The sequence below is a fragment of the Pezoporus wallicus genome, unplaced genomic scaffold, assembly GCF_028554395.1.
Source record: "Pezoporus wallicus isolate ANWC-B61680 ecotype Strahan unplaced genomic scaffold, APGP_CSIRO_Pwel_v1 contig_7000, whole genome shotgun sequence".
NCBI lineage: Eukaryota > Metazoa > Chordata > Aves > Psittaciformes > Psittacidae > Pezoporus > Pezoporus wallicus.
In genome coordinates this window covers 765,558-789,381 of record NW_026642512.1, presented here as the reverse complement: position 1 = coordinate 789,381, position 23,824 = coordinate 765,558, and positions in this window count along the sequence as shown.

Genomic DNA, 23,824 nt, shown 5'->3' with positions numbered 1-23,824 from the left:
ATAGCTGCTTTCCTGGGCTTGTACTAGTGCTGAGCTAAGAAATCTTTCACCAATAAAGGTCATATGAGCTGCTGAATTTTATGACCATTCAGACTCTCACACCTCTGGGACAAAAGACAAAATACAGGATCCTAGAGTTATGCATGGTATAATACTTAATCTATAAATTGAGATGAAGAATTTTCATTATTTGGGCATGTTAAATAGGAGAACATCATAGGAGAACATTCACAGAAGATCAGGTTCAAGGTCATCTAAGGAACCTGAAGGTGTAGCTGGAGTTCATGAGATCTGATGAGATCTATCTGCAGGTCTTGAGGAAACTGGCAGACTAAGTGGCTGTCAAATATATCTGTCAAATCTGTGCCTCTGCAGTTTAGAGACAAGGATGTCATGTGGGACAGTGTCAAATGACTTGCAGAAGTCCTAGTAGATGATGTCAGTCACTCTTATCCACCAATGTTGTCATCCTGTTATAGAAGGCCATCAATATGGAAGGCAAGATTTGCCTCTAATGAGGCCATGTTGGTTGTCACCAACTACCCTCTTATTTTCATGTGTTTTTGCATAGTTTTTCTTCCTTTTTTAAAAATGGGGGTGATTCGGGTTGTTGTGGTGGTATATTTTTACAGGCAGTGGAAGCCTTATTGGACTGCCATGATTTCTCAGTTATGATGGATAATGGTTTGGCAAATTCCAAGTGGTAAAATACTGAAATAGGTTGCCCAGAGAGGTGGTAAATGCTTCATCCCTGGAGCCACTCTAGGCCAGGCTGAATGTGGTTCTGGGCAACCTGATCTAGGTGAAGATGCTGCTCATTGCAGGGGAGGTGGACTAGATGACCTTCACTACGAGGGTGGTGAGGAACTGGAAGAGGTTACCCAGAGAAGCTGTGGCTGCTGTGCCTGGCAGTGTTCATGGGCAGGTTGGACAGAGCTTTGACCAACCTGGTCTAGTGGAAGGTGTCACTGCCCATGGCAGAGGATTGGAACCAGATAATCTTCAAGGTCTCTTCAAACCCAAGCCCTTCTATATTTTTCTAGTCAGTGGTGATTTCCAGTTTCAAGACCAGCAGTGTCACAGGCTTGCAGCTGTTGTACTACAGTAATGGTCCAAAAGGTAAGTTCAACAATTGCATATGAAATAGTCTGATTTAGTACTAAACTCTAATCCTCCGACTGAGTCATGATGAATGCTGATACTTGATTCAGTGCTACTTAACGCTTGAAGCTATACCCTTGATAGGCAATACTTACGGGCCCTCAATATGTCAAGCAGGAGATTTTAATTTTGTCCTGCGTTCTGTATTACACCTGCATGCATACAAGATGGTATCCAACACTGTTTTTATATTCCAGAGATACACACTGGAAAAATATTAATTCCCTCACTTCTGTTAGTGGGGTTTGGAGGTCGTTCTGTTTTTTTGGTTTGGTTTTTCTTTTTTTTTTTTTTTTTACTTTGTATGCTTTTATCTGCTTGTCATATCATTCTTGACTCCTTTTTTCCAGTAACCATGCATGCTTTTAGCACAGCCACAGTCTATTTAATTTATCCTATGAATACACTGTAATTGGTCCTTCAGATGTTGAATAAATAATGAGCAACTCATATATGTCAAAGAATATCAAATCAGCAATATATAAAAACTATCAGTCTTAATGAGGAAGGAGAACTGCAAAAGTCTTTGTGAAATGCCCATCACACAAGTCAAGCTTAATTTGCCTTTGTAATCCACAGTCAGTCTTGGGGTGGGATTAGTGTTTGCAGTAATGGCAGCACTACGCAAGCTGAATAAACCCTGTTATTTCAGATACAATCCTTATTTCCTATATGTATGTATTTCATACACAGCAGTGTACTGTGTTTGGTACACTGCTGCTGTGTTCTGTTATGCTGCAAAAACAATTTCAGTGAGTTATATTATTTGGACAATAGAATTTATTGACCCATCTTTCCAGGCACTGGTTACACTTTGAAAAAAGCTGGATGGTGTAGTTACTTTGCCATCTGTGACAGCAATAAGAAAATGTGAGGGTGATGATCATGATTCTTACTGACAACTTATATCCCGGTATCTAATAACAGCTGACAAAGAGGCACCTGCATATGTTCCTTGAATTGTTTAAAGGTTACAGACTCAAAGCTAGCAAAAGCAAACGACCGTCATGCAAAATTATTTTGGTGTGCAAATTTTGTTTATGTGAAGTAAGTATTGAAGAAACCATAATAAGACCTACAACTAAAAATGTTATCAGTAGCAACATCACCAGGGTTTCTACTCCTGATGGGCCCAGTCATATCAAAGCTCTGACAAAGATGAGAAATGAAATAGCATGATATATTTTTCTTTAGTTGAATTCCTTTGGGGTCTATTCCTACAGTATTTATCGAAACAGCCCTTTTCAGCAGCTCCTCTGAGGATAACAGCATTCCATTTCAGTTCGCAAAGTTAGTGTGATATTGTTGGACCAGACCTGAGGCAGGCAAAGGGGGAGAGGGGGGGAAACAACCAAGTAAAATCCATCAGCTAGCCAAAAGAAAGGAACAAAAGGAACAATGTCTTTCACATTTTGTAGTCCGTGATTATTTTCTCTCAAATCAGATCAAAATTTTGCATAATAATTTTCATGCAGTGGAGCAAGGCAGAAAGCAGTTCTGTATCATATCAAAACAAGTGATCATAGATACAGCTACTTCTTTGAACAGATATTTAAACACTGGGTTAAAAATCTAGATACCATCTATTCTGTTTCTTTTCTGTTAGTGTAATCATGCTAGTCTACTTTTTTTTTAAGCGTTCTCAATATTTCTGTGAAGTAACAATTCTTGCATATGGACTTAATGTTATGTTTATTTCCCATCTTGCTTATTAAAAAAACAAATTCTGGACTGCAGTGTCATATCCGTGAGAATATCAGCTCTACCTAAAGAAGTAACCCTCTAATTTACAAATACTGTGAATAACAAACAACATTATTTTTAATAGCAAGCTGCAAGTGAGAAAGAAAAGTATCCATAGTACTAATACCTGGCTTCAGGTCTGAGACCTATAAAGTAGGAATGGGAAGGAAGTAGAGTGTTTTCCTGTTTGGGGTTGTTTGGGGATTTGTATTCTGTTCTGGGTTCAGCAGCAGTCATTTTTCTCCTTCTTAGTAACTGGTGCAGTGCTGTGGTTTTGACTTTCAGCCTAGGAACAATGCTGATAACACTGATGTTTTTAGTTGTTGCTCAGTAATGTTTACTCTAACCAAGGTCTTTCTGAGTCTCATGCTCTGCCAGGGAGGAGGGGAAGCTGGGAGGAAGCAGATACAGGACACCTGACCCAAACTAACCAAAGAGGTATTCCATACCACAGCATGTCATGTCCAGTATATAAACTGGGGGCAGGCGCCCGGAAGGGCTAGATCACTGCTTGGGTCAGGCTGGGTATCGGTCGGTGGGTGATGAGTGGTTGTGTTCTCTTCCCTTGTTATTTCATTATTATTATTGGCGGTAGCAGTAGTGGTTTGTATTATACCTTAGTTACTGGACTGTTCTTATCTCAACATGTGGGAGTTACATTATTTTCTATTCTCCTCCCTATCCCTCCAGGAGCAGGGAAAGGAAAGGAGGGAGAGAGTGAGAGAGCGGCTGTGTGATTCTGGGTTGCTGGCTGGGCTTAAACCACGACTAATTCCCTAAGCAGTTTACCATTCCAGTATTAAACAATTTCATGTTAGCTAGACATATAAGGAAATTAAGTTTTAAAAATATTTTAATTAGACCCTCTATGGATGGCATCATCTACCTTCATTTCTGATGTCCGTATATGAACTACTTGTTTAGATTGCCATGACAGCAAATGGAGAGAAACAGACCTTTCTAAAGTATGATTCATTTCACCTATTTCAGACATCTACTTTAGTATAAGATAAATTGCATTCTAGAGATACCAATTTTTCTCTACTGACTGCAAATTGTATCTAGATTATTAGCCTATAAATAGGTGTCTGTAACATCTAAATTTCTAATGTAAAAAAAAAACATATATCTGAAGTTAGAGGAGATGATTCCCACCCCATATTTCAGCTCTGGAAATATTCTTGCCAGCTCAGTTTAAGAAAAATATAACTGTTAGATGCAGTATATCTCTTTTAAGACAAACATAGCAGGACTGATGACTTTTTATTCTCCCTTTATACATGTAGCTGTCAACCACAGTTAACAAATTTGTGCTATGGGTAACATTTGTAATTCAGATATATCATCAAATCTGTGCCAAGACTGTAAAGTAATTTAGGGTCACATTGGACATTTTAACATGAAACGCTGTTAGGACTGAGGTTTACATCGCAAATATCAACATGTATGACAATGTGAACATAGTCCTCTCTTGTGACTTCTGCCTTTGTAGTATATCTAAGCTGAATGGTAATATCTAAAGTGGAGAAAATGCTACTGAGCAGATAAATTAAAATCTTTTAGGAACAAACTGCACCATGGAGCAAAGGCATTAGGATGCATGGATTGAAATCCTAACATGAGAATTTGAGAAGCTTCACAACTGGAGATGTCTCCTTGATCATGTCACTTGCTGGCATGAGCAGATTGAAATTGTATCCAGACACCGCATATGCCAAGTTGATTGAGAAGAATTGAGAAGGAAACACAGAAAGACGCACACTATTACAGCCTTAGCACATATGTACTGCTTTGGAATGGTCAACAACATCTTTTCGTAGGGAAAATGCGGTACATTTGGAAAAAGTAACATCTCAACAGATGGTCTTGACTTAAGGTCATAACTATAAAATACCAGACTGGGAGAGAATATAGTCAGTTAGTCACTGAGAAAAAAATCCCTCCATAAGCAATGATTTAAGCTATCAATTCCTGAAAATTTAAAATGCTTCCCTTAATACAATAGGATATTTCTATTACTAACTGCAGTCTTTTGATATTCTGTAAATTATTCTAGTAAAACAAGAGACAGTAACTTTGTGTCCTTTAGGCTGAAAATGAAAAGTGGATACACGTGTTCAAGCCCTTTGCTGGACGCTGTTTCTTAGGAGAGAGGCTGAGCATGTGGATTCTAGGGGTGAATATGCTACTGAAATAAGTCCATTGATGTGGTCTCCAGTTTACAATGCTCCAACAGGAGCAACTGCTACGTTTTCCTAAGCACAAAAGGTACATTGCGGTCAAAAGGCACTTACCTCACTTAGATTAAGCAAAATGGTAAATTTTTAGCCAAAATCTTTTCACAGGAAGCAGTATGACACTAGAAGATCTGAAGGGTTGCCTTGTTACCTGAGTGCCTTGAAAGATGGCTTCTTGAATGACAAGTGCTCAGAGCCTGCTGGGAGTATGGGTGAGCATGCAAACAACCCTTTAGAAAAGGCAATGTACTTTCACTTCCATGCTTTCTGAGGTAGCCATGTAGCTCCACTGCAATGGGGATAAAGGATTATGGCTCCACTCAGTGCTCCTTGCTACTTAAAATGTTTTTATTCCCTGGAGTTTTTAATCTCTCCTTTGCGATTGCTAGTTTACAATGGTGTTAGCTACCGTAACTTAAATCTATTCTGGCAACACTCCAGAGAACAAATGCAGAAATGTGTGAAAGAGTTATTTCATGTGCCAGTGGAATTTTACTTCCACTGAAGAAGTGCAGTGGCTAGGAGTCCTTTATGTGTTGGAAACTTGCCACAAAAAAGATTTTTCTAAACCCCTCTTATTAGGAAAGAATGTGGGGATTTTGTTCTGAGACATTCAGCACCTTAAATTAAATGCAAAATGACAGTTACCTGTGTTGCAGAGCGCTGGCAACCAGCATGTTAGAAACGAATCAGTAAACAGTTAAAGGATACTGTCCTTCATCCTACATAACTATCTGTACTACAATTATTTGTTACAAGTAATTCAGTGTAATTAGCATAATACTTAGATGTCATCCTTAAATGTGTTAGTGAACAGAATTTCTGAGAAATTCTGTGAACTTGTTTCTTAGACTTAATAGTGTTAACTACATCAGCAAAACAGTTACTTAGAAGCCTCATTCTTCTCACTGTTGTGCATACGTATGTGCAGTAATTGTACAGAAAAATGCAACTGAATTGTTATATTTTCCTTAGTATGTGTCCTGGCATCAGGGAGCACGTGATATGACTGCAGTATGGGATTTGTCTCTTGCCCTCTTGTCAGGTTACGTCATTGCAGAAGAATGGTAGTGGTTAGATGGTGTGTGCTCCTCAGTAGGTGTGTGTTTTGCTAGGATCAGTACCAGACTGCATCATCACAGCACATTGAATTGGTGTTTGTAGAACAGGCTAGATAGACCTGCATAGTTCTTATTACCTAGATTTGTTGCTTAAAACTGCTGGTACGTTCAGATAAGCATCTGAGGATTGGGACTCTCAAGTAATATGTCATATTTTTCTTTTTTACTCAGAGGCACAAAATCATTCTTTAGAAAGGAAAGTTGGCAGTTTGATGCTATCATGTACATTCAGAACTGGACACAAGAAATTCATTTTTGCATATGAACAGGTAAAAAGCGGCATAAGACATGAAACAAAAGGCAGGAATGTCATTTTTCTGGTCCAGTAATACAAATGCACCCATTTTATAGTGTTATGTAGTAGACAATTATGGCATGCCTTAGTCTTTACTTCAAATCTCTTCTCAAAAGAGAATAGACATTAATTTGGATCTAATTTCCAGTAGATCATACCTGAAAATCACAACCCTCTTGTGCATTCTGTTTCCTCTGTCTGCAAATATGTGACCACAAAGTGGAATAGCATCAACAAAGAGATGAAGACAGCCTCCCTTGAGAATACTTACTTAGCTTGCTGTCTTTGGGAATACAAGGCTTAGCTTATTCCAGCTCTGAATGTGGTTGAAGAGGCTGACCTAAGAGATTTGGCAGCTCCAGGTCTAAGTGGTCTTAAGTGCTCAGGAATTGAGCATGATCTAAACTGCTACCATATTAAGCTTCATAAACAAGACTAGTATCAGCCTCGAGATTTGGTAGGATACCAAAGAATCTGTTACTCATCCCAGAGTTTTTTTATGTGCATGCATTGGCTATGTTGCTCTGGACATTTCGCTACAGGACCAAGAAGCAGGTAGGTCATTTCACTTGATGTTATATATCTAGCCTCAGGCCGGCCTGCAGGCTCACTCTATAAGCAGGGAAAGTTATCTGTGGAATGAAAATAAGAGTTTTGTCTGTTGTGATCCTGCCTTTTCTAGACTTGAGTACCTTTCTTTTGTTTCCTACAATTTTTTCACTTGTCATATAAATATAGAAAACTTATGTTTATGGTTTCAAGTCAACTCCATGGGATGACTGGTAATTACTTATAGTAGACATCCACTTTCAAATGCCACAACTGACTCTAAAATGTCTGCTTCCCTCCAATGTCAGTACAAGGAGATTGCCAGTCTAACTGAGTAATTTTTAGGGAGCTAACTTACGTGAGACTAATTCTACACTCACTGTTGCCTAAAAACTGGACTGAGAGGCATAAAGTGGAAGTTGGTGCTCATGTCCCGAAGGATTTACCTAAAACCACAGATGAAATTTGTGGAAGAGAGGTTTGAAATAGAAAGCAGACATTACTAGAACTAATCTAGAAAATAAATAAAACTGCCATTCTACTGAAGCATAACAGTATATGGTTTTTAACAAACCCATACATTTGCTTGGAGATGCTACCATCCTTAAAAAGGTAACTACTTTCAGCATTGCTATCAGTTTTATAAGCTTTTAATTGAATTACTATGTCAGTGAATGTTGTGGATTAAAATCATAGAATAATAGAATATTTAGGGTTGGAAAGGACCTAAAGATTGTCTAGTATCTGTTGATATTTTTTGTATCTATTGATTTTTATTGATATATTGAAAACTATTAAAAAAAAATATTTTTTTAATGTTTTATATTTAATGCACTTGCAATTTCCTCCTGTTATTTCTAGCCTATAGTACTGGCATTTCACTGGTATCCTTAACAGTGCTTGGTAACCTCCTCTGAAGGCAGAGTAAGCAAGAAATAAGTTATCATATCTAAAAGACCAAAAGACCAACCAAAGGCTTGCACAAAAGGAGACAAAGCAATTATGATGTATTGATTTTTTTTTTTTTTTTTTTTTTATTTGCACTGTTTGCTCATGCCTTCAATTTGACTTACCCTGAAACTGAATCCTGAAGCTTTTGGGGGAGAGAGCTTACAAACTAAAAAATAAAACTGTTACAGACTTAGGTCTGTAACATTACTGGCTAACTAGCTGCAGAATTTGCAGGAGATTAAGATCCCATAAACTGCTAAAGGCTTTGAACAGACAATGGGTTTCACTTGCAATTTTCTTGTCCAGCTAAGAACCTCCTAGCACCAGTATCGTAAAGCATCAAAACCCAGTTAAATTCACCTTTACATTCAAACCATTATTTTACTGCTTTATTTTTACTGTTTTCAGAGGCAGATTTTTCTGTATTTGTAAAACCTTTTAACAATGGCAAAAATGTGGTCCTGTTACATACCTCGTTTTAAAAGAAGTGTTACAGATATTTTCTAGCTTTCCTACAACATTTCTGTAGACACCCAACAGTATACACTCAAAATAATGTTTCCTGATTTTTGTTCTCCCTTAATTTATGTAATATCTGGAATTAATTAACTGACAAATGTGTCGTATAATCAGATTTTTTTTTTTATATGATCCCTCTTGTACATTTGAGTGTTGTAATAATTCTGTTTCAGGGTATTTGGGCATCAGAGACTTATTACACAAGTGGCAATTTGATTTTTACCAGTTCAGTAGCTTGTGCCTGGAGACCACCCTTGGAGAGGCCCCAAGTGGCTTTACACTCCAATGGGCTCATTGTAAAAGTAACATAATGGGATGAAGTGTGGGGCAGGGGGTGGTGGGAGTAGGAAGTGGTACATAAATCTGGCAGTAAGTTTGGCATTAATGAACAATTCAAACAGCCTAATAGAAAGTCAAAATCAAAATGCAACCTTGGTTTTCCTGAGTCTGCAATAAATAAAGGAAGAAAGCAAGGAAGAGTGAGGGAAAATGAAAATGTTCTGACTGAAATTTAAATACTTTCTATTTCTGTAGCTCATATGACCAGATTTTCTCTGGTGTGTACTTTCTTGTAGATATTAAACCTCAGTGAGTGGTTAGTTTTTTTAACAAAAATAGAAGTACACACGCAAAAGAATAGTATCTATAAGCCAACTAATGTGTATCTCAGTGATTTCAGAGATATGAATCCCTTCTTCTCCTGCAGCCTTATCCCACACATTCTCCATCTTTGCCTCTCTTCTTTTGATCATCCTTCAAATGCTGCAGGTGTCATATGGGACACAGGGTTATGATACCGCATACTAACTAATGCATTCATCTGTTTCTTACCATTTCTAATTTTGTGTATATACTTAATTTGCTCCTTAGAAACCAGTGCCCAAAATGGCTTCTTATTTGACCTTTAACACTGGGAGTATGCCTCTGAATCTAGTTTCTTTAGATAAGACAGTTGTAAATACCCTTGTTTTATATACCTTTCCTGACACTAAAATAAAGCTGAAATGTAAGCTTTGAACAATACAGACATTGTGAGGTTCTTTGTCATCTGCACAAGTTTCCATTCAAATCATTTTGGTAATCTTTAGATTTTTCTATTGATTTATTAGCCTTGCCGTTTTCTTAGCTATATATTTTGAGTGAAATCAAGATTTTTCTATTCCAGCAGAATATAGTTGCTGCTCCTATTTACTTCTTGTTCTCGTGACTTCTCATCTGACTGGTGAAAGGACTTCTCCTTCTTCCCCTGTCTCAAGTTCTTATTGCACATAAATAAGGTTATTTGAGAAGCTGGTGATCATATATGATATTTCTGAATCATTCCTTATGTTCCATGTGGGTGTTGTCATAAGTCTATTATTCTTCTTACACAGGTCAAATTACCACTTAATTGGTTATTAATTAATTTAACTTCTTTTATACTTGACATCATGACGGTTTAAGGATAGATTTAAGCGTTATTTGGTTGGTGTAAGGTTTTTTTTTGGGGGGGGGAGGAGTTCTCAGTATTTGAATCATTGTGGGTGCTGTAAGGTTAATGCTTGAAATTCAGATTAAAGAATGAGGAACAAAATTAAAATAATTTTCCACATGTCCTGAAAAGGGCAGCTGATTTACTACTTGAAAAGTGTCTGCTTCATAAATTCTGAATTTGATTGTACCATGTATTATCTAGTAGAGATGCTATCCAGTAGAGGGCAGACAGCATACAGCCATATTTTCTTTATGATATTGTAACGCGTGATTTATATGACCAGAGACAAAACGTCATAAATTATCCTTACTTCAGGAAAAAGCCTGAGAGAGTTGGGTTTGTTCAGCCTGGAGATGAGAAAGCACCAGGGAGACCTTAAAGCAGCCTTCCAGTGCCTAAAGGGGAGGACTACAAAAAAATCTGGAGAGGGACTTCTTACAAGGACATGTAGTGACAAGATAAGGGGAAATGGCTTTAAACTGACAAGGGGGAGATTTAGATTAAACATTAGGAAGAAATTCTTTGCTATAAGGCTGGTGAGACACTGGTACACGTTGCCCAGAGAAACTGTGGCTACACCATCCCTGGCAGCGTTCAAGGCCAGATTGGAAGGGGCTTGGAGTAACATGGTCTAGTGGAACGTGTCTCTGCCCATAGAAGGGAGGGTTGAAACTAAACGATAATTAAGGTTTCTTCCAACCCAAACCATTCTATAATTCTCTAATCAGGGAAATTACATTATTGCTGAGTTCTCAGGCAAAACACTAATTATTTCCAAGATATCTCGTAGGTGATATCACTGTTCTGTATGTGGTATCTTTCCAGGATTTTTAATAATGTTGTTAAGAAAATCCAATGTTGATTCCAAAAGCAAAAAGATGTAAGGGAAGACAAATAACTGCTTTTGAGTGGAAAAGTTGCACTGAAAAGGGCTTGAAACAAATCTCTGTGAATAATGAAGTATTTTAAAGATACTTTAGAAATATTTACTGGAAGAAATCCATTCTTTGATGACACCTTTAAGCTTTAACTATCCTAGCTTAAAATTCTAAATATGAGATTTTTCAAGAACAGCTATAGAATAACAGCTGTAAAAGACCACAACAAACTATAGTAGCACGTATTTTTATATTTTTTCCCCCAATGCACTCAATTTTTTCCAACTATAATGAAACTCTTCTACATTAGAGATCTAGTAGGTCTTGAAAAAAACTCCAAAAGGTGTCATTTTTCCACAGAGGCCAGACAGGGGCTAGAATGCCAGATTAAATAAATAAATATCCCAGTCTTGCACAAACTTCTTCAATTCAAAAGAAACAATATATCAAAACAAGCAAAACATGGTGTGTTATTGATGCAGTATCCTAGCCTTGAAATCTTACAGGGTAATGCATCATACGGGTTAGGAGAGGATTGACTGCATTATAGTTTTTTTTCAGCTAAGAAAGGACTTTTGCATATCATAGAAGGAGAGCTTGAAAGAAAGTTTTCATAATGAAGAGCTCGAAAACATATACCAAGCTCCAGGGAAGGTCTTGCCATACAAGTGGACTGCTCCCAGTGCTTTAATTTTTCCTATTTATATCTTACATTCTTTTAATGAAACAGTCATTCTGCAGCTTGTTTTGGATCCAATAGAAATCAAGGTTGTTTCTCCAGAATCATACTTCTAAAAACCTTTTGAATGCTGTGGTTTTGTTTCTTTTGGAATTTTTTAGTAAAGGTCAATAACATCTTCAAGTGATTAAAAATCCAAATATCATTAATGATTTTTTTTTTCCTCTTGAAAATAGAAATTTGCTTTGACAGTGGGTTGCTCTAGGTGCAGTTGCATTCTTTATTACATTTGTTATTTCACAGATTATTGAACCAGTAGTCAAAGTGCTCAGTCATGGTTCCCCTGCTTGGAAAGCAGAGAGGGTAAGTGGAAACATATAATGTTGCTGTGGGTAGCAGAATTCAGAATGCTTCTGTACAGAAAAGCAGAGATTTTGTTACTCTCCTCTGGCAGATCTATCAGTAGATTAAAACATGGCCCTTCCAGGGTAACCACCACTGAAAGGGATGCTTTTTCCATTGTCTATTTTGACTACAAATGTGACAGCCTCCAGCAGGACACAGAGATGCCTGGAGCTGCTGATACATTAGGACTCAATGAATTATATTTGTCAGTCAGTAGAGCTGTTTCTTAAGGAGGAAGAAACTTTTATGCATTTTTGGCAGTGAAACTTGAGTATGACATTTACTCTGTCTCAGTTAATTCTGTTCCTGAGTCTTCTCCAATAAGGAAAGATATTTTCTTACTACTAAGCTCTGTGGGTTGAGTGTGTTGGCCTAGCTTTTACTGCAAACTCTTTCCAAAGACTCTAACATATTTTTTTTAAACATAATTTTTTTAATAAGCTCCAACAGAATTTAGGAAATTGAAGCATTGCAAAAACTTTTTTTACATATTGCTACCATTTTGTTCTTCTCTTAGTGAATGTACCTGCTGTCAAAAACATGTTGCTTGTTATTTTTTTGTTAAAGTTCACCACCTCTATTCACAGTGTTCTATCTTCATGAAGTCTTGTCAATTTCAATAAAAATCCCTGTATGTGCTACTCAACATGAAACAATCAGAATTCTGCCTGTCAGCTAAAATCTTCATGGTGGCAGGGACCTGTAATTTTTAACCCTTTCTCTGTGGTATGAGAGAATATATGAATATTTTCTGTCTCTGGCATTACAGAAGGGGTAGAGCCCTTTCATTGTCATTATTCCAACCATTTACATTTGTAGTCCTGTTTTTATTTCACCTGTAATTTAGGCTTGAATGATTGTTTTGGCTTGAAAATCACCCGGATAATTTCAGATACAAACTGTTATATGACAATTATCCTAGAAACAGAGGTTCTCCCCATTTGCATGGTAATGAACAGCTCTCTTCCAAGATGCGTCAAAACAATCAGAGGAGACTAATGAGATTTAATGAGAACCAACTGCTGGACATTTACTTTCATTTTAAGATAGTCTTGGTGTCAGTGGATTATTTTTCAATTTGAAAGAATGTTTTTGGAAATCTAATGACAGAAGCATTTTAGAAAAACATCTGAAGTCTATAAGAAGCATCAGTGATATAAGTCCGTGTGAATGAACATTAAATGGTATTTTTATGATAAGACACTGGAGAGGGAGTTACTTAACTCATATTAAGATAAACAGTGTTACATAAGAGCTGCATTGACATGGTAGGACAGCACAGTGCAAAATCCCACCTTCTCTCTATGCAAAGACTCCAAATTTTCAACAAGCTCAGGTAAAAATTACTCTCTGGGTTTTTTAACAGACCCTTCAGAAGAAGTGGTGACAATTTAGCTCTGGAGTCCAAAAGTGCTTGAAACAGACTGTATCCAGAGAGAAAACAAAACAAAACAAAACAAGGTGCAAAGCTTTTACCAACTTTTGAAATGTCTTTAGTCTAACTGAACTGTAAAACAAAATCTGAGATTGCCCCAGTGGTGCCCTGGTAGCCTTAGAAAGAGAGACAAGGTTTTGTTGAGGTGTGCTTATGGTAATGACACCTTACATGCCAGAAATTACTCTGCTCTTTCAACATCATTTTATAGTATTAACATAGAGTAATCTTTTTCTTGGGAGGATCCTTTTTTATTGTTCTCTTTCTTCAAGTTTCATTTATACCTCAGGTAATTAGACATGGCTGTTAAGTGTGCTCCAGTTGATTTGTCGGAGAAGAGTATGATGTCTGACAAAGAGAGATGAAAGAAGCAAAGGGTATCATAAGCAGTCAAAGGCAAAAAGTTTACAATTGCCTTTCCAAGGCATGCATTAAGATACCATCCTTGTGCTCATGTCAGACAACACAAAAGCATAAGAATTAGTAAGATATTGTCAAGCTGCAAATGAGAAATGCCACTGATCTAATTGATATGTGCTTGTTTTTCTTAGTAAGTGATAAATGTATCGCTTGGTTTTCGGGTCATCTGCAATGAAGTGGCAGAGGTTGGACAGTTTGGCGTTTTGTTTTTTTTTTCTACACTGCTGCTTTTAGTAGTTCTCAAGCAAAAAGCTGGGGCTAAATAAAATAAACTGAGTTTTAAATCAGGTATTAGTGTAGTTTATGCTTTGTGCATGTGTGTGTTAACTTTAACTTTTGTGTGTGTGTGCGTGGCTTGTTAGTGCTGTTATAATGCTTTACAAGAATCCTTGTTTCTGGTATCTGAAATGTCTGTAGTATTGTTTTGGGTTGGCCTATCCTTTTTATGGATTAAGTGGCATTATACCATTAAACAATTTGTTTTACTGTGTAATTGAATCCAAAGCATAATATTACATTATTTTACAAACTCAGAATCAATTTCCAGAATCACAAAGCACCACCAGAGAGAATGGTTTAAAATACAGTAGAAGACACAAGGAAAATTAATTCTCTACAAATTTTTGTAAGACCTCATTACCTATGTCATCCCTATGTATCAAAAAGTCATCACAAAACAAATGATTTCTTTTAAAAGTGGGGAAATATTATATTTTGGCATCCTATCTCTTACTCCATTGGTTTATGCCTTCTTTAGCTGTATTTGTACTGATCCAATTTGGTCACTTTTAAAAATCTATATATAATTGTGAGAAGTGTTGACCCTGACAGTGTTTCCTGTGTACATGCAGCCAAAGGAAAATTACGGATTTTAAAAGATGGAGCATCTATAATGTTGGACACATGAGTTGAATAAACTGTTTAGGACATGGAGAAGCCAATAGGCTTGATGTTTTGGGCTTTTTTTTTGTTTTTAAATGACACCAGATTGTAAAGCAAAATGAAGTACGAAAATGGCAATGGTTTGGAAGGTGAGATAAAAGTATCTTTTGTGCCTTAATAAAGGAGGAGGGGGAATTTCAGTCATCCTTGAAATGCATAACTAAGTTCAGTTCCTGTAAAAAAATCGTCTTTTTCCAATGTCTGCTGTTTTCAAATACAAGATTTTGGTTATTATTAGAACAGATACATACAAATTCCCAAATCCTAAAGGCAATCATGTGTGCTTAATATCTGTATTATTAGCTCATAGCCAGCATATTCAGTGACAAAAGAGTGGCAGAATGGACATGAAACTGGAAAGAACCAAAGGATTAGATTTTGTGTTACAGTACTGTGAAATATAGTGGCCTGTTATCACAGTTTCTGAAGAATGTCATTCTACTAGGTCCCATACCATAAGTATCTATGGAGATTCCATGATTACTTTAATTATTGCTGAAGTGGGTATACAAGCTTCTGCATTTCTTAAGCATTGGTTTATCAGTGGTTTGTAACAACAGATAAGGAAAATGATGGCCCAATTTTTCTATCTTGTCTATTTGTGTCATAAAAATCCTAGACCTTCTGACAGGGTTATATAAGGAGCAAAGATTTACTTTGCAGAGCTATCAGAAATTCCTTGTAATACAGATATTCATATACAACGGAAACCTTGAGAATCCCACAGCGCTTGTTTTGGGACTGGATTCAAATAAGATCTGAAGTGCCACAGGTATCCAAGCAGCCTTTCAAAACGTAGCAATACACGAGGTGTTGTCAGCTGTCTCCTTTACAAGGCAGTCTACATTAAGTGGTGGAACATCCCTTGCCTCCAACAACTCCTCCTCACTCTGTAAGATGATGTCATTTCTAAGCTCACAATGCATGAAAGCTAAGTAGTTCTCCCAGCAGACAGTGTTTGTGGAGCATGTGTTTTCTGGTATCTGGTTTGTTTAGAGAACCATTTTCCTGTGCCACTAAACTGAGTCTTTGACACCCAAGCTTGTGTTCCTCACTAAGACCTGCTCTGCGAGGTCAATAACTTTTGCTAACAAATGTCATGGCTTTCAGATGAAAAATTTGTGGTACTTCCCCTTTGGGAGTATTTGATCCAGCAATGACTTGGAAAAAGATAGTGAGAGTTTCAAATACATTTCTTACTGAAATCATCACCTGATCAAATTAAGGAAAAGTAGAAGCTCAAGAAATGTGGCTTTTTGTTTGTACTAAAGGTACTTATATAATAATTGTGAGAATCATCTCTTCAATTCATCCTCATTTTTAAACTCAACTGTGAATTTTATTTCTTCTAAGTTAAGTTGAGCATTTCCTTCAAGCAGTTGGACTTCAGTATAATGGAAGCATTTCTCAAATTATATGATTAAATACTCTTTCTGAGAACTGCTTCAAAGGCTCATGAAAATCTCCAAAGTTACTAGGTGACTTCCATGGACTTTGGAGCTTATATTCATTGAAATCAATTATGGCATGTCTAGTTGATTTGTGAAAGTGATAATTAACACAGTCCTAGTTAATTGAATTGATAGTATCCTGTAATTAGAATAACATGATATGCAAATATTCTCAGTAGCAATTTTATGCATAATCTGCAGACTCTGAATTATTTGATAGAACATATTGTTACCATTGGAATACAAAATAAACTGAAGAAAATTGCGGCTTTGTTCTGAAGTGCTGATGTGCAGGAAAACACACACTGATTATTTTATGAACTCTGACTCTACAAGCTGTTCTTTACATTCAGGATATTTGAACGTATTTTGCAATAACTCTATTAACAGCATATTATCATGACGGCCACTAGTATGAACACAGAGGGGAGTGGTATTTTTTACCCAATATAATAGTATGAATGGCTTGTAAAATCTTATGGAGGCACCGGATTTTTTATATCCTGTATTATAAGCCTTTAATTTCAGTAAAACATTTGAATAACTTTTAAAAATAATCTATTTTGTTTGGGGAAGGAGCAACTTACACATGGACCTCCGTTCTATTGCTTAGGCTCTAATAAGCATAATCTTGTGGCTGTGTCAAAGTAATGCAACTAAATTGAAAATTACTTAGACTGTAGTCAGTGGTAGGCAGATAACTGTTTTGTATCACTGTACTAAACAGAAATGAATAATATTAAAGAACATCCAACAAAACATCATCTTATACTAAACATATCTGAGCCTTCTGAATAATTTTACATATAGTAATTAACAGTTCTAGAATATAAAATTGGTTATTAAAATTCCCATGTTAGGACACCCATTTCCTTAACTTCAGAACATAATTTATTTTTTTTATTCAAGTGCTGCAAGTTTGAGAGTTGCATGAAAAAAATAATTTAAGATCATATACTGCTGTCGTATTAAGAGGTATGGTGAATTTATGCAATAGAATCTAATGAATATTATAAAGCAAACCTCTTCAATGATGACCACTGTCAAAATAAGGAGCATTTTTGGACTGTAGTGAGATCTGCAGTCAGCACACACAGGCACAGACATAAAGCTATTACTAAAGAATCACTCATCAGGAAAGAAAATATTTTATACTTCCAATCATCTCACAAAGACAAATATATTTACTATAATATTTTTTCCTTTTAATGTTATCTTCAGATCATCTTACTGCTTTTTAAAAGAACAAGTAGCATCTGTTTTATGCAGTGTAATAAGGATATTTTTATAGGTTTCAGCAGCTTGTTTGTTACACTTGCTATGATTTAATTTAATGTTGTGATCGCCCTTTCTTCCTATACTCTGTGATGTCACCCTGCATGCTGCACATTTCCTTTGTATTTACATAACACCATTAGGAACCAGAGATTAGTCTTTTCAGTTTCAAAGTATAATCTGAGCAGTCCCACAGGATACAGGGTTTTTTCCTATCTGCAGTGTAACTTATTATGTCAAGCCTGAATTTGATTTGTCAGAACAGTCACCAGTGGTATAAAGTGGTTTTAATTTCACTCTAGAGTTTAAGCACTGTTTTCTGAACATAAGTAAGTAAAACCTGTAATTTCAACAAGCCACTTAAAGGCCAGATTAGATATTGCTTATGTTGTAATACACAAACTAAAGTGGCCTTTATTATTGTTACAATTACTCATGAAATGAAAAGCAAGGAAGAAAATTGTGCTCCTGCTTATTCATTAATGTATACAATTTAAAAGGCTTTCCCCCTCATAATTCCCTTCAATCTGTAGAAAACATGGTCATACACAATTTTGCTTAGAAATTGCACCTAGATTGTAAGGACTTTGTTAGACAATATTCATATTATATCTGCTTGTCAGCATTCTTCCAATTTGACACTATCTCAATTGCAGCTGAGTATTGCCAGTTACATACAACCACATTAGGAAGGACATGGACTTCCAAACTTCAATGTTTTTTAATATTAATTTTATGTATCTTAGAAGAAGAACTCAAAATTTAAGCAGCCCTGATTTTTTTTTACTTCCCTTCACCCCTACACCCCACCTATCCCCCCCCAGCGGGTTAAACTAACGTAACAGTAGTGACCACAGTCAACTCAATTACTTTGGTGTTAGCAAAGAAAGGTGCCATGTCACATTTCATCCCTGAAGGACTACAGAAATAGGATGCTTTACACCAGAATCTGAGCTAGCAACAGCAGTCTTGCTTTCAAGGGTTACTTCTTTTGTGCTGAGCAGAGATAACCTTCTTGTGTTTTATTCTACACTATTTCAAAGCCTCATCTGTTTTTACCCATTTATTGTAAAGATGATAATGCAGTTCATTCATAGCAAGATTATCAAAAGCTTGACATACAGTCTTGCATAGATGTGATGTAAAAGAGAGCTTTCCACAGAAAGTATGACCAGTGATAACTTCAAGTAGGGAGTTCTGTGTACTTAAACAACAAACTGCATGAATCCAACTGCACTTGAAAGTAAAGGGGCTGGATTTTGTTTGCTTGGATTTTTTTAACCCCTTCCTTTTTGTTTCTGATTGTGCACTTTTAGCTAGAGAGTTAAAAATCTAAACAGTTGCAGTCAAGATATCTATGTATCAGTAGCTGCAGCCAGATGTATCTCTGGTCTCCTTCCAACTGCATGCATCATAGGATCCCATGTGGAATATGAAATGTGCTTCCTTGTATTTAACCACAGATACAAACATAATTGTCACCCCTTCCAAAGGTGGTCAAGAAATATGGGCACACACAGAGTTTATAACATGGTTTGGTATTATTTATTTTAAAGATTGTGAATGGCAGGAAGTTGTGGTTACCTTTGAAGATTCTAATATGCTTTGAGAGAGAGAAAAAAAAGAAACAAAATAGAGACTGAATTTATCTGGAAAGCAATGGTAAGCATGACGTGATCTGAGAACGTGCAATGCAGCTTCTGAGGCTTTGCATGATGCAATATGTGATATATAAATAGCTATCCTCTATCTTTTGTAGTGGGTCAGTGGAAAATAAACTACAGACTACTAGTTTGCAATATGTCATTGCAATATTCTGGTGCCATGGTTTCTCAAGTTCACAGTAGAGACTGACTTGAATCGTGACCTATTCATATGGTTCCAGTGGGATCTGCTAGCAGCTTGCAAGTTCTATTTTATTGACTTCTGAAGTCAGAAACAGCACTAAATAAGACTAACAGCAGACAGCATCTGTTTATCTCTCATAGGAGATAGAAGCAGCTTATATCCAGAGCCAATAAACTGAATTAAAACATAGGAAAGATGGTATAATTTTAAATGAGATTTATTTGGTGATATAACATTCAGTAAAGCAGTAACTGGACAAGGCACTAGGCTGTTAATGGGGCAACTTAGGTACAAGTTGTGGGTGGAAAATTCAAATGGTTGGCTATGTTGTTGCTTGACAAAAGAAACAAAGTCTTTTCTAGATAGTTAGTTTAAAATGTAATTGTGTGAATGAAATAATATTTTGTTTCTAGTACAGCTGATAAAACCATTGGGTTTCTGCTGGAAGTTTTCTTTGAAAGAAGTGTCAAAAAAACAATCTGTGAGCCTTTTTCTTCTTTATTTTTAATGTTTCTTTAAGAAACATGCAAATATCCACCAAAAATAATTGTTTACAAAATGTTCAATTTTAAAGGATTTCTTTTTTAAAATGCTTTTGATGAAGTTGTAGTTGAAATCTCACAGTGAAGTTACAAGTAGAGACTTAGGTGCCTGAGTATCATAGGTACATCCAGATGGTTAAAAATTCAGCATCCTTTTTATTTACGTTAGTCCTAGACTTCACAGTCTTTTTGTACAGGAGAAGACCGCAGAAGTGTGCCTTCTGAATTTTGTATTTTCAAACACATTAAATGTCTTCAGCTTCTCTAAAAAGCCTCATGGTTTAAAGCTGTTCAACACTTACAGATGATCACATTGTTAAGTAGCATTCGTATTTTCACTGTCAAAAAGCGCTGTAATACAGGAAGGCCTCTCAGGCTAGGTACTTTTGAAAATTTCCTGAATGCACTTGACTACAATACAGATTATTTTTTTCTTACTAAAACCCAATAAAATATTTTTTTATAAGTTGTTTTAGAAACCTTTTGGAAAGCAGTTCAAAATCCAACTGATTCAAACCCTAATGGAGGCAATACATGTAGCACATGAGTAAAGCACTACGCTGCCACCCAGGAACTGAGGCTTTTTCACCAGGTCCTTTACTCATGTCTGTGACTCTCTGGAACAGTTTTGGGTTTTTTTGGTGGTTTTTATGATAGAACAAACAAAACTTGCATTAGATTTTTTTTCTTCATTAAATGGTTATTAGCTTTTAGTTGAAAGAAGTATTAGATTCTATTATTTCAGAACAAAATTGTTGCTTAGAGACTGCTCATTTTTAGATCATAAATACACTCTGGCTCCATCATTATACCCTTTAAAAGACTGCATATATGCGTTGCAGAATTTGTTAAGATACACTGTTTCATATCTCTGTCAGTAGGAAATTGAAATAGCAGTACATATGGATATGCATTGAAGACCCATTATTCTCCCTATATGCTCTTAGAGACAGTGTCTTCAGATCAGCTCAAAAGAGGCTCCACTGCAGAGTGGCTGGGGTGAATTCTTAGCTTGGCTCCTCTAAAAAGACCCCAGCTTAAACACTCGGAGACCATTCAGTGGTGGAAGTCCAAGTATTGTAAGCAGGAAACATTTGTATGCTTGCTCCACCAGCTCTTTTTCAATTCAAATTAAACCACAAATGCAGATGCATCTTCACTCCCCTATGAAACTGCAAGTGGCACAGAGTTATACCTAGGATCTGACTTCTAGATAGCACTCTCCTATGAAGTTTTTATCTTTAAACTGTATTTATTTCCAAATATCAATGTTTCTGCTTGATGATGACATTTTGCATACTGCTTGTTATTTACATAATTAATGAATCATTTATAATGTGCCCTTTACTCTGGCACATGAGTTTTATCACCAAAAAAATCAAGAATTTATATTTAATTTCCCATATTTCCCTTGTTTTCTAGAGCAAAGTACTTAGGAAAACACAGACAGTGAAGCATGACAGAAAAACAGAAGTGTGCTCTATTTTCTGAGTGTATTTGGTCCTATAGAATTTGTGTTCAAGCAAGTATTCATTTTGCTGCCATTACTTTTTGCATATTTCATGCATATTATTTTAACTGCATGACACAAGAAACATATTGAATAAAGAGAAGAATGTCTCAGAAGCCAGCAGTTACTACTACACTTCCTTCATCTGAGAAATTATTCTTTTACAAATAGTTTACTGACAAAAAAAGACTGTATGTCAAGTTCACGGTGGAGCAAAGTATCCCTTATTGAAGGGCCAGGTTGGCTGGCTGTTGTCCTGTCTTCTTTCCATGTCTGGGTATTTGCTTCCAGTCTGTGTTCCATAAAGCCTGTCCTAGTGAGCAGAAACAGTTGTTCTAACATTCTTAATCCACAAGCTGCTAAGGAAAACATCTAAGAAAGTATCAGAGCCAGAAAAAGATAGAGTTGTTTCTGTCTGTTGTAGCAAAACCCCAGGTTTTAAAATCATTTCACTGCCCCTGATGGTGCTGAGATCCTTTTTAAGTGCAAGTTAGTCATTTCTCACTGTTTTGTAAGATTTCCTTCCCTTTTTGAAATAGGAACAAGGAGGTATGAATTCAAAATGAAACCTCCTGATTTCATGTGTTTAAATTAGATAATTCATTTTAGCATAAATGCATGGGTGGCTTTGAACTTCATGTATGAAATACACTTGATATGGAAAACATTTCAGCTTCTGCAGCCATTTGGTACAACGAAGGTTAGCACATACGGAATGTAAAATCTGAATCTCTCTTAGGGAAAACCTTATTTGAATTGTAGATGAGGAATTTCTAAAAGTGTAATTAGTTTTTCTTGATACCTTCTTCTTCTCATCCCGAGAAAAAATATCACCCACAAACATGGAAAGAAAAGAGGACATTTCCCCTTGCCTGTTAAGCAACTGGGAAGCATTGCACTGTCATGTTGTTTAATTCATACCTCACTTCTTATTCAGCAAATCCAAAAGCTGAAAGTGGGTAATGAATTTGGAGGGTCTTAACAAACTAAACAATACAAAGAAAAATAATATAATAGCACCCTCCCTAATGGTAGGTGATGATAGTGCTCCAGGAAAACATTCTAGCAAAGTAAAGTGATCTCTGAAGATGCACTACCTTTCTCTGATTTGAAAGGCAAACAGAATGCATCTTCTCATTGTTGGACAAAGTACTAATTGTCCTCTCACTCTAGTCCTTCTTGATTCTTGTTTGCCTTGAAATGGCATGGCTGATGGCAAGAACCCAGCTGTCATTTCCAATGCATTGTCTGGTCTGCCCATGTGACTATTTTTATTTGTTTGCTTGTTTATTTTTCTAATTCCAAAAACATTTTCTAATCTGGGTGGTAAAGAGCTCTTCTGAACCTTATCTACTTCTGGACCTTGTGTTCCCATTTGTAAAGATGAGAAGCACCATTTCACTTACCCTTGTACTTAGCAAGTCTGTGTGAGGAAAGACAGATTTCCTCATGTTCTTAAGAGGTATACTTATCAAAAACATTGCACATTAAAGAAAGTAGAGGAGAACATATGTCCCAGAATAAAGGCTCATATAAAAAATTCCCTGGAATCTGGGAGAGGATCACAACCGACAGTTCTGAAGCACACTTCTCTCTTGAAGGAAAAATTAGAAGATTTGAGGCTTATACTGCAAGATGAAGGGAAGGAAGTGGTGCACCTTGGCAAGCAGAAATGGAAGATAGATTATTTAGCTGAGAGATGGATTTTAGTCAACAATTAAGTGTGCAGACTGAGGAGATGACAGTGATTTGGACTACGTGGTAGAAATATGCATCATGCATTGTTGCCAGTATTTTGTTTAAAAAGAAGCTTAAGTAATAGTTATATTAATAGTTATTTCTTTGTATTTCTTTTCTTTTGAATTGTAAAGCAACATTCAAGTCACGTGTTGAAGGTACGAAAACAGCTAGAAATTGTGTGGTTTGTTTGCTGTTTATGTTTTTTATTTTCTCCTCCCCCCTAAAAGAATGCCAAGATTCTCACTTCTTAATGTGATCTCAGGGACTCAGGACTTGAAGTAAAATCTCCACCCCTTTAAGGGTGATTGAGGCTATGTAAATGTGTAAAGAATTGGAGAAGCATTGCAGAATTCTAAAATAAGGAGGAAATTTTTTAATTGTGCAGTATTCACAATAGCTAACATTTTGCAATAAATCTTAGCTCTGGGGTATTTAGTAAGCGGATTAAAGAAACTACATAGAAAAATTAGAAAACTTCTGTAAGGTTCTCCTGACCAGAATGAAATAAAATGCAGAACTTATGTAAAACAGAAATGCGAATTCTTACTGCTGATGGTAATGATTCACACTTATGTCTGAAATTGCATTGTTTTAATTTTTAATAATTGAAAGAAAATCAATTTTTTTTTAATGTTAAATCAAAAAAAAA